Source organism: Bos indicus, chromosome 9 (genome assembly GCF_029378745.1).
Source record: "Bos indicus isolate NIAB-ARS_2022 breed Sahiwal x Tharparkar chromosome 9, NIAB-ARS_B.indTharparkar_mat_pri_1.0, whole genome shotgun sequence".
NCBI lineage: Eukaryota > Metazoa > Chordata > Mammalia > Artiodactyla > Bovidae > Bos > Bos indicus.
In genome coordinates this window covers 25,810,105-25,817,999 of record NC_091768.1, presented here as the reverse complement: position 1 = coordinate 25,817,999, position 7,895 = coordinate 25,810,105, and the positions used below count along the sequence as shown (strand labels likewise).

At 46.0% G+C, this 7,895-nt stretch overlaps 1 protein-coding gene across 3 annotated transcripts in view; it reads left to right on the top strand.

Annotated features, from left to right (window-relative positions):
- The first annotated feature begins 3,573 nt into the window (after nucleotides 1-3,573).
- NCOA7 (nuclear receptor coactivator 7) overlaps nucleotides 3,574-7,895 on the top strand; it is a 161,615-nt gene continuing 157,293 nt past the window's right edge. For 2 of the 3 annotated variants that reach the window (XM_070795832.1, XM_019967113.2), the window contains exon 1: nucleotides 3,875-4,449. The gene's annotated coding sequence lies outside the window, so the exon portion shown is untranslated. Of the gene's footprint in view, nucleotides 3,732-3,874; nucleotides 4,450-7,895 lie in introns of those variants that run through there. The other variant, XM_019967114.2, reaches the window with a different exon arrangement.

Sequence of the window (7,895 nt, the reverse complement as noted above, 5' to 3'; positions counted from 1 at the left end):
TACTCCCATAGAAGTTTCAGGTCTTTCTGTGGTTGTGAGCTCATTCCTTACCAGGGGGGTTTTCATTTTGACAAAGTGCTGCAGCAGTATTTGCCTCTGTTTCTGGAATTCCCGTTTCATGAGAGGTTACTAGTATTGTGGTTAGAAGCAGGCGCACTGGTCATACTTCATTACAAAACTATTCTTGGATAGCTATGTAAGAAAAATACAGAACACATTTGCAGTAATGGTTGCTATTATTTGGTGATGTTCCCTTAGCTGTGGAATTCCTACTCACTCCTCTGGAAAGTCCCTTGGGAGAACACCTGATGCCTGAACTCCGGGATAGGGGTCCCATTATCCCATTCCTACCCTGAGGGGCAAAAAAGAGGTGGGCAAGAGACTCTCTTTTCTTCCTTTAAGGGCTGAAAAAAAATCTCTGCTTCTATTTGCTCCAAAGTCTCATCATACAGGGTTCTTTACCCCAGGAAAAGCGACATGACAGTTCTACCTAAATTGTTCTAGAATGGCCTCTAACCTGCAATAGAGATGGAAAAGTCTGTTTTCATATTTAATCGAGGCCCTCAAAGACATAAAATCAGTGTTGCCTTATAATTTCTCATCAACTCAGTGTCTACCAAGCACTTTCTATTACCCAAGTACAGTGAGGAGTGCTAAGGGTATAATTAAAAAAAAAAAAAAAAAACTCTTATAATAACGTATATTGCTGTAAAAGTACCTTTCTTGGAAGTCATGTTCCAGAATTTAGTCTAAACATCATTCATGAATTATCTCATGTAATTCCTATTGTTTTTGCTGTTGTTTAGTTGCTAATTTGTGTCTGACCCTGGATTGCAAGGAGATCCAACCAGTCAATCTTAAAGGAAATCAGTCCTGAATATTCATTGGAAGGATTGATGCTGAAGCTGAAACTCCAATACTTTGGCCACCTGATTCGAAGAACTGACTCATTGGGAAAGACCCTGATGCTGGGAAGGATTGAAGGCGGGAGGAGAAGGGGTGACAGAGGATGGTTGGATGGTATCACTGACACAATGGACATGAGTTTGAGTAGGTTCGGAGAGATGGACAGGGACGCCTGGCGTGCTGCCATCCACGGGGTCGCAAAGAGTCAGACAAGACTGAGTGACTGAACTAAACTTGTGACTCAGTGGACTGTAGCCTGTCAGGTTCTTTTGTCCATGGGATTTGCCAGGCAAGAATACTGGAGTGGGTTGCCGTTTCCTTCTTCAGGGTGTTTTTCTGACCCAGGGACTGAACCTGCTTCTCCTGCATTGACAGGTGGATTCTTTACCCCTGAGCCACCTGGGAAGCCCTTAATCCCTGTGTGTGTTGTGCTGTGCTTAGAAGCTCAGTCGTTTCCAACTCTTTGTGACTCCAAGGACTGTAGCCCGCCAGGCTCATCTGCCCAGAGGGATTCTCCAGGCAAGAACACTGGAGTGGGTTGCCACGCCCTCTTCCAGCAGATCTTCCCAACCCAGAGATCAAACCCAAGTCTCCCACATTGCAGGTGGATTCTTTACCATCTGAGCCACCAGGGAAGCCCTATATCAATCCTGATATTTGTTACTGTTATCATCTGCCTTTTACAGATAACAGCAACAGAAGTTAAATTATTTACCCAAGGTAAGCATGTGATGGAGCTGAAGTCTGAAGTCAGAGCCTGAAATCTTAGAAATTACCCTGTTAAGAAGTACACATTCTACTGAGGTTTGATTTGTACTGTACTAAGATTTCCCAAATAAGTTTATATACTATATCTTTTATTTCAATTAAAATTTCACTTTCTATTTAGAGCAGTGCTGTCCAAAAGGATTTCTTGAAATAACGGAAATTTCTATTCTCTGCTGTCCAATGAGTCGTCTCTAGCCCTGCGTAGCTCTTTAGCACTTGAAATGTGGCTAGTGGAATGAAAAACTACATTTTAAATTTAGTTTAAATTTAAATAGGCACATGTGGCTAGTGGGAACTGTATGAGACAGCACAGATCTAGAGCATAAGGAAATGGTTTATTTCTTTGGATTTCTCTGTAAAGACAAGGCTTAGGCAAATCAGTAAACGTCGAGTAAATGAAAAAACAATAGTTAAGGGGGAATTTTCTCCCTCTTTAAACTGAAGGGCAGAAGTCTTTATTCTACCGAAACTTTCACTGTAATAAAATGTTATAATAAGCATGTGAGGTAGCCTGTAGTTCTAGAGCAGTTCATGAAGATAGTAAAGAGGATCCTTAAATTAGAAGCAATGTTTTTGAGAGGCAGAGAAACATTTTATAATTGATGGTTAGTACTTTTAAAATATGTTTGTCTAATAAAAAAAGATCGCTGTTTTTTTCTTGACAAAATCTGGGGTCCATAGAGAGAAAAACAAAAGGGGACTCTTGGTGGAAGGTTGGAAACAGTCCAGAATTGCAACTCAAGGGACATTTCCTGCACAAACTACAATCTAAAGCAGACCTCTTAACAAATGTTGTTAAGAGTAAGCAACTGCCAAACCTCACTGGGTGACTTCATTCTTTCACTTATTCATCACATATATACATATGTTAGTCAAGTTGTTCTGAATATGGGGCAAAATATCATGAATAATAATAGGTACTTTTGAAAATAAAATGGGGCTCTCGATCAAATCAGTCTCTGGATGTAACCGAGGCTTGTGGCCTGTGTTTCCTGACCCATACACAACACAGGTCCTACCCCACTGGATGTCTACGTACTTAGAAGAATTCATCTTAAAAGTTTTATCACGATTTTACCACAGCTTGTACTGCTATGGAACGTGTCTTTGCCAGTTTTTACATTAATCTTAGATTTCAAAAACATCAAAGAAGTGTGAGAGCCTCTCAGTTTCTCTGGAGGTCCCAAACCTCTTCTGATTCAATGAAATCAGCTCTTTAAATTGCAGGAGCCTTATTTTCCCTTGGAAGTCATTTACAAATAACATAATGCCTAAAGAAAAAAAAAAAAGAGGAAAATTTCCAATTCCTCACATTCAAAGCAAAAAGATGTAAACCCGAGGTCCAGTTTTATACATGCTCAGTGCAGAATTGGGTAATTATTCCATATTTTGCAAGACAGTATAACGTGACCAGTTGCAACTGAAATTCCAAAGCCATCTCTGTGAAATGCTTCGCTTGTCTTTCATGAGAGGCTGTTACAGCATAAGCAGCAGCAACAAGCCAGCGGAGGCTGCTATCTCTTGGGCCTGTGTGTTTGGCCTCTGACACACCAGTGTTATCGCACCAGCTGCAGGCTCCACCATTAAGTCTTTTCCTTACGTAAGGGTCAATTTCACGGCCAAATCCTCCTAGTCATCTTGCAGTGCTGGTCATGGGACCTTAGAAGGAACAGCTCCCCAATGGGGATGGGAAGCTCACAGGCACTGGCCCGCAGCTGATGCCAAGCTTCCCAACCCAGGCTCCCTCGGGTCTTTGCCAAGAGTCAGCCTGGAGGGCTCAATTGCTCGGTCCCCACTGCTGCAGTGACAGCAATTTGGCAGCACCCCGGATGCTGTGCGGAGGATGGGAGCGGGAGGGGGGAGGACATGGGGGCCCCACTGCGAAACACAACGCCGGAAAGGACAGAAGGATGAATTTACTGTGACCAGCGGTCCCCGAGCTACAAGGAACCTCAAGGTTTTTATGCTCGAGAGACACGAACTCGAGCTCTGCTCTCAAAGCCGTATTCACACTGAGTGTAGTGGCCAGCAGTAGGGGATTACCCGCCCGGGGTGAGGTAAGAAGACCTTCTTAGGTTCCGCCGCCGGCCGGCCAGCCGCGGGAAGCGCCACGAGCTCGCTCCCGGGAGGCGTCACAAAGGGCCGCGGCCTGCAGAGGCCGCGCGCGCAGCTCTCCGGGGCGGAGCCGCCGGGCCGGGGCAGGGGCTGCGCCCGGGCCGCCGAGGCTGCCAGCAGTCGCGGGTGCCCCCAGCCTCCCAGCCCGGAGATCGCCGGGGCGGGGAGGATGCAGCAGCTGCAGCCCAAGCGACCGAGCCAAACCGCCGAGCTCCCCGGCCCCCGCCGCGGCGGAGGGGCGCCGAGCGTGGCGCGGACCGGGCGGAGCTAGAGGCGGGCGTCTGCACCGCGTCGTTCCACCCGCAGCTCCCCGCCTCCAGCCGGGCCCGGCAGCCTGTCGCGGCCGATGTCCTGACTCGCGGGCGTACCCGCAGGGTTGGCTAGGCGCCGCGCGAAGGGGAGAGGCCTGAGGAGTCCCGGTGGCACTGGCCACCGCGTCCACTAGCACGGGACGCTGGTCCCGCGGGGCGCGCGCCTGGGCGCTCCTCCCTCCTGCCCCAGCTCCGCGTCACCGCGCGGTCCTCCCCCGACCCCTCCTCCCACCCACCCCGGAGGATGCGCTCCCCCGCGCCCAGCGGCAGAGGCCACCGCTCCCAGAAATGCGAGCTCCCGACGCCCTTCTCCGGGACCCGAGGAGCCGGCGCCCCCGCCCTGTAGTAGGTAGGTGGCGAGGCGGGGACCAGCCCTGGCCGCCACCCGCGGCTGATGCTGCCGCTGCGGAGGGGCCGGGGGCCGGGGCCGGGACCCGCGAAACTTGCCTCCCGCCGGAGCTCGGTGCGGCGCTCGGAGGTGTTCTAATGGCGCTGGGCGCAGCACCCCCCCGTTAACCTGACAGCCTCCTCTTGAGCTCGGGAGGCCGAGCGGTGGCGAAGGAGAGCGTGACCCTTCCCCGTCCAGCCCCTGGGCCCGGAGGGGCCCGCGCTGCTTGCAGGGGTGGGGAGGATGGATTGGTGTGAGGGTTAGTGGGGGATGGAGAGAGGGAGCACCGCCGAATTTTCAGCAACTCAGGTGGATAAATGTCACCGTATTTTTTCGGCCTGATGAACAGATGCCTTCCTGTTTTCTCCCAGTGTGCAGCCACGCAAAGAGTTATTCTAGCGGCAGGTAGAAGTCACTCAGGATTTTGATGTATTTCGGAGCTAGCTGATTGATACGTGAAATTGACGTCTCAGATTCTTCTAGTCAGTCATTTAGGGCCAGTTGGAGAAGGCCCCTTTAGAAATCGGATATTCAGGAGCTAGATGAGGCTGGGGAATTCTCGTGCTGCCTACCTGGGAGCGAGCCTTCAGCTTTCATGAAGAGATGTGTTCGGGAGCATGGCAAGTTTGATACAGGTGTAGGGAGTTTAGAATCTGCTGGAAAGATGCTCGGAGTCCGCCAGCAGAGGCAGCCTTGGGCGCAGCCTGGCTTCCAGCTAGATGTTAATAAGGTTTGTACTTTTGAGAAACTGGCTATAAATTGTTTCTTCTCTGCCAAGTGTAAATTTCGTACATCAGAACGAACGATAACCTTTTGGCAAGATTATCTCTAAACAGGCTATCATTTTTAAATTTCGTATTAAGCAGTAAAGTTTAGAGTCTGGGAAAGTGGATCATTGTACGCTCCGATTTTATTAACGTATTAAGGTTGAGAGCTCCAGGAGGACAGAGACTTCCTCTTGTTCAGTGTCCTAATCCCCTGGTCTGATGCATAATAGGTGCTCATGGGTTATTTGTTGAAATGAGCTGTGCTTCAGGCTTCATCTAAAGACAGTTTAGGTTTAAAACATATTTGTTTACCCTATGGTGGTTGAAGCTTAACTGTATTTTTAAAATTACTTCTTTGCATAAATAGTCAAAATCAGTTATCTCAACATTTAAGTTGAATTTTGACACTGGGACTTCCCCGGTGGCTCAGATAGTAAAGCGTCTGCCTGCAACGTGGGAGACCTGGGTTCGATCCCTGGGTTGGGAAGATCTCCTGGAGAAGGAAATGGCAACCTACTCCAGTATTCTTGCCTGGAAAATCCCATGGATGGAGGAACCTGGTAGGCTACGGTCCATGGGGTCGCAAAGAGTCGGACATGACTGAGCAACATTTACTTTTACTTTGACATTTTTAGGACCATATGTTTTCCTTCTTTAATGTGTTGTTAAATAAGGTAATTCTCCCCAAATGCTAATATAAGTTAATTTTATTTTTAAGCTTGCACATTTTTTCTAATGGGTAATCAGACCTATTTTAATTAAACTCTAAAACACAATTAAAAAGTGCAACTTGTGTAAAGTAAATTTCAGGTTACTCCAGGAATAACAGTGATTTGGTTAATAAGTGACATATTAACTTATTTTAGGGTTGAGTTGTTGTGGTTGACCTAATTATAATGTATTTATTACAGGTAAAGGTGAAAATAAAACATTTAGAAGAGTCTGTGATTCCTAAATGATTCAAAATACATGATATAGATACACATTTTCAACAGTATGGGTTTCCCTCAGTATATAAACATATCAGTTTTCAAGTTTGAGAACCAAAGTGGTTGTGAAATCGAGGGTTTGGAAGGTTTGTTTCCTTTCTCCTTTTTAATTTTATGTTGTCTTGAAATCATCAAGGATAACTGCATTACATTTCATTTGCTTTATTTTTGCACTATGGTATTTCCAGTTTTGTTTTTGTTTTTCCATTATGTAAGTTTTATGAGTCAGTATTAACCTTTTTTCACTTTGTTTAACAAAATTATCTGGGAATGATCCAGTCACTTATTATCTTTCCTTTTTCTTCCTTTCCTTTTTTATCATTTTAATACTCTTCACCATCCTTATTACATATTACCCCCAAAACTTATTTCCACAAAAGTTATTACTATTGCTCCTCCAGCCTACTTGGGCTCTTGTTAGATGGTGAGGAAATAACACTTTTATGTAAAAGGTGGCGAGACTGGGCGAACCAACAGTAGGAGAGAGCTTATGAAAAATACGTTATGATTTATTTGAACAGAGCAAAAATTCTCTCATGACATAAAGATAGCTACATTTTATGCATGTTAAATTTGTAGTCAAGGATATTGAGCAGTTAATTTATATCATTCTTCTTTGCTCATTCTAAACTTCTTAAAAGAACCCTCCCCTGCAGTTACATTAAACTCTCTTTGTTGCAGATAGCTTGATTGTGCTGGCACTCCTGGCCTTGGAATCAGTTTCTAATGTCAGAATGAAAGAGGCATTTTTCTCTCTGAGACCTGCATCCCAGTGCACAGCGCCTCTGCAACTGAATGACTCACTACCTGGGTTTGACCACTGAGTCCCCTAGCTCCTTGCCTCCACATGCACCACTGGAATTCAATCCTAAGACCTGGATTTATTCTATCTTATTTTTCTATATCTTTCCTAAGGTTTTATTACCAAAACCCCTGTCCCTTCCTTGCTAAATGTCGCTTGTGTGCGTGCATCCTAAGTAGCTTCAGTTGTGTCCACCTCTTTGCAACCCCATGGACTGTAGCCGTCCAGGCTCCTCTGTCCATGGGATTCTCCAGGCAAGAATACTGGAGTGGGTTGCTATGCCCTCCTTCAGATCTTCACAACCCAGAGATGGAACCCACATCTCCTTTGCCACCTGCATTGGCAAATGGGTTCTTTACCAGTAGCGACTGCTGGGAAGCCCACTAAATGTCCTTACTGTCCTTTTTTTTAAATCCCAGTGGATAATTTTGTTATTGTTTACATCCGGTAACATCCACTCAATTCACCTATATTAGAACGAGCATTGTTATGGTTGCAGAAAAAGCAGAGAAAAGAAAATTTATATAATCTTGAGTTTCAAATGTGGGGAACTAGTGGATGAAGAATAATTGTTGTATTCTAATCTCCCTTTAATGGTGGTATAGAGTGCTGGGGACTATGACTTGTCTGCTCATAAATTTGATCAGAAGCTTATATGAGAGAAATGTGTATATAGAGAGCTGGCTGAACAAAGGCTGTGATGTCCACCCATTCCCCTCCAGTCCTAGGTGTTAGGCCAGGTGTGTAGCCAGATCTTCAGAAACTGTGTACTTTGTTGACTTTGTTTTGCATTCTTTGCACCCCTCCCCCCAAATCGTGCTCACAAGGAAGCGCTCTATTAATAAAGAC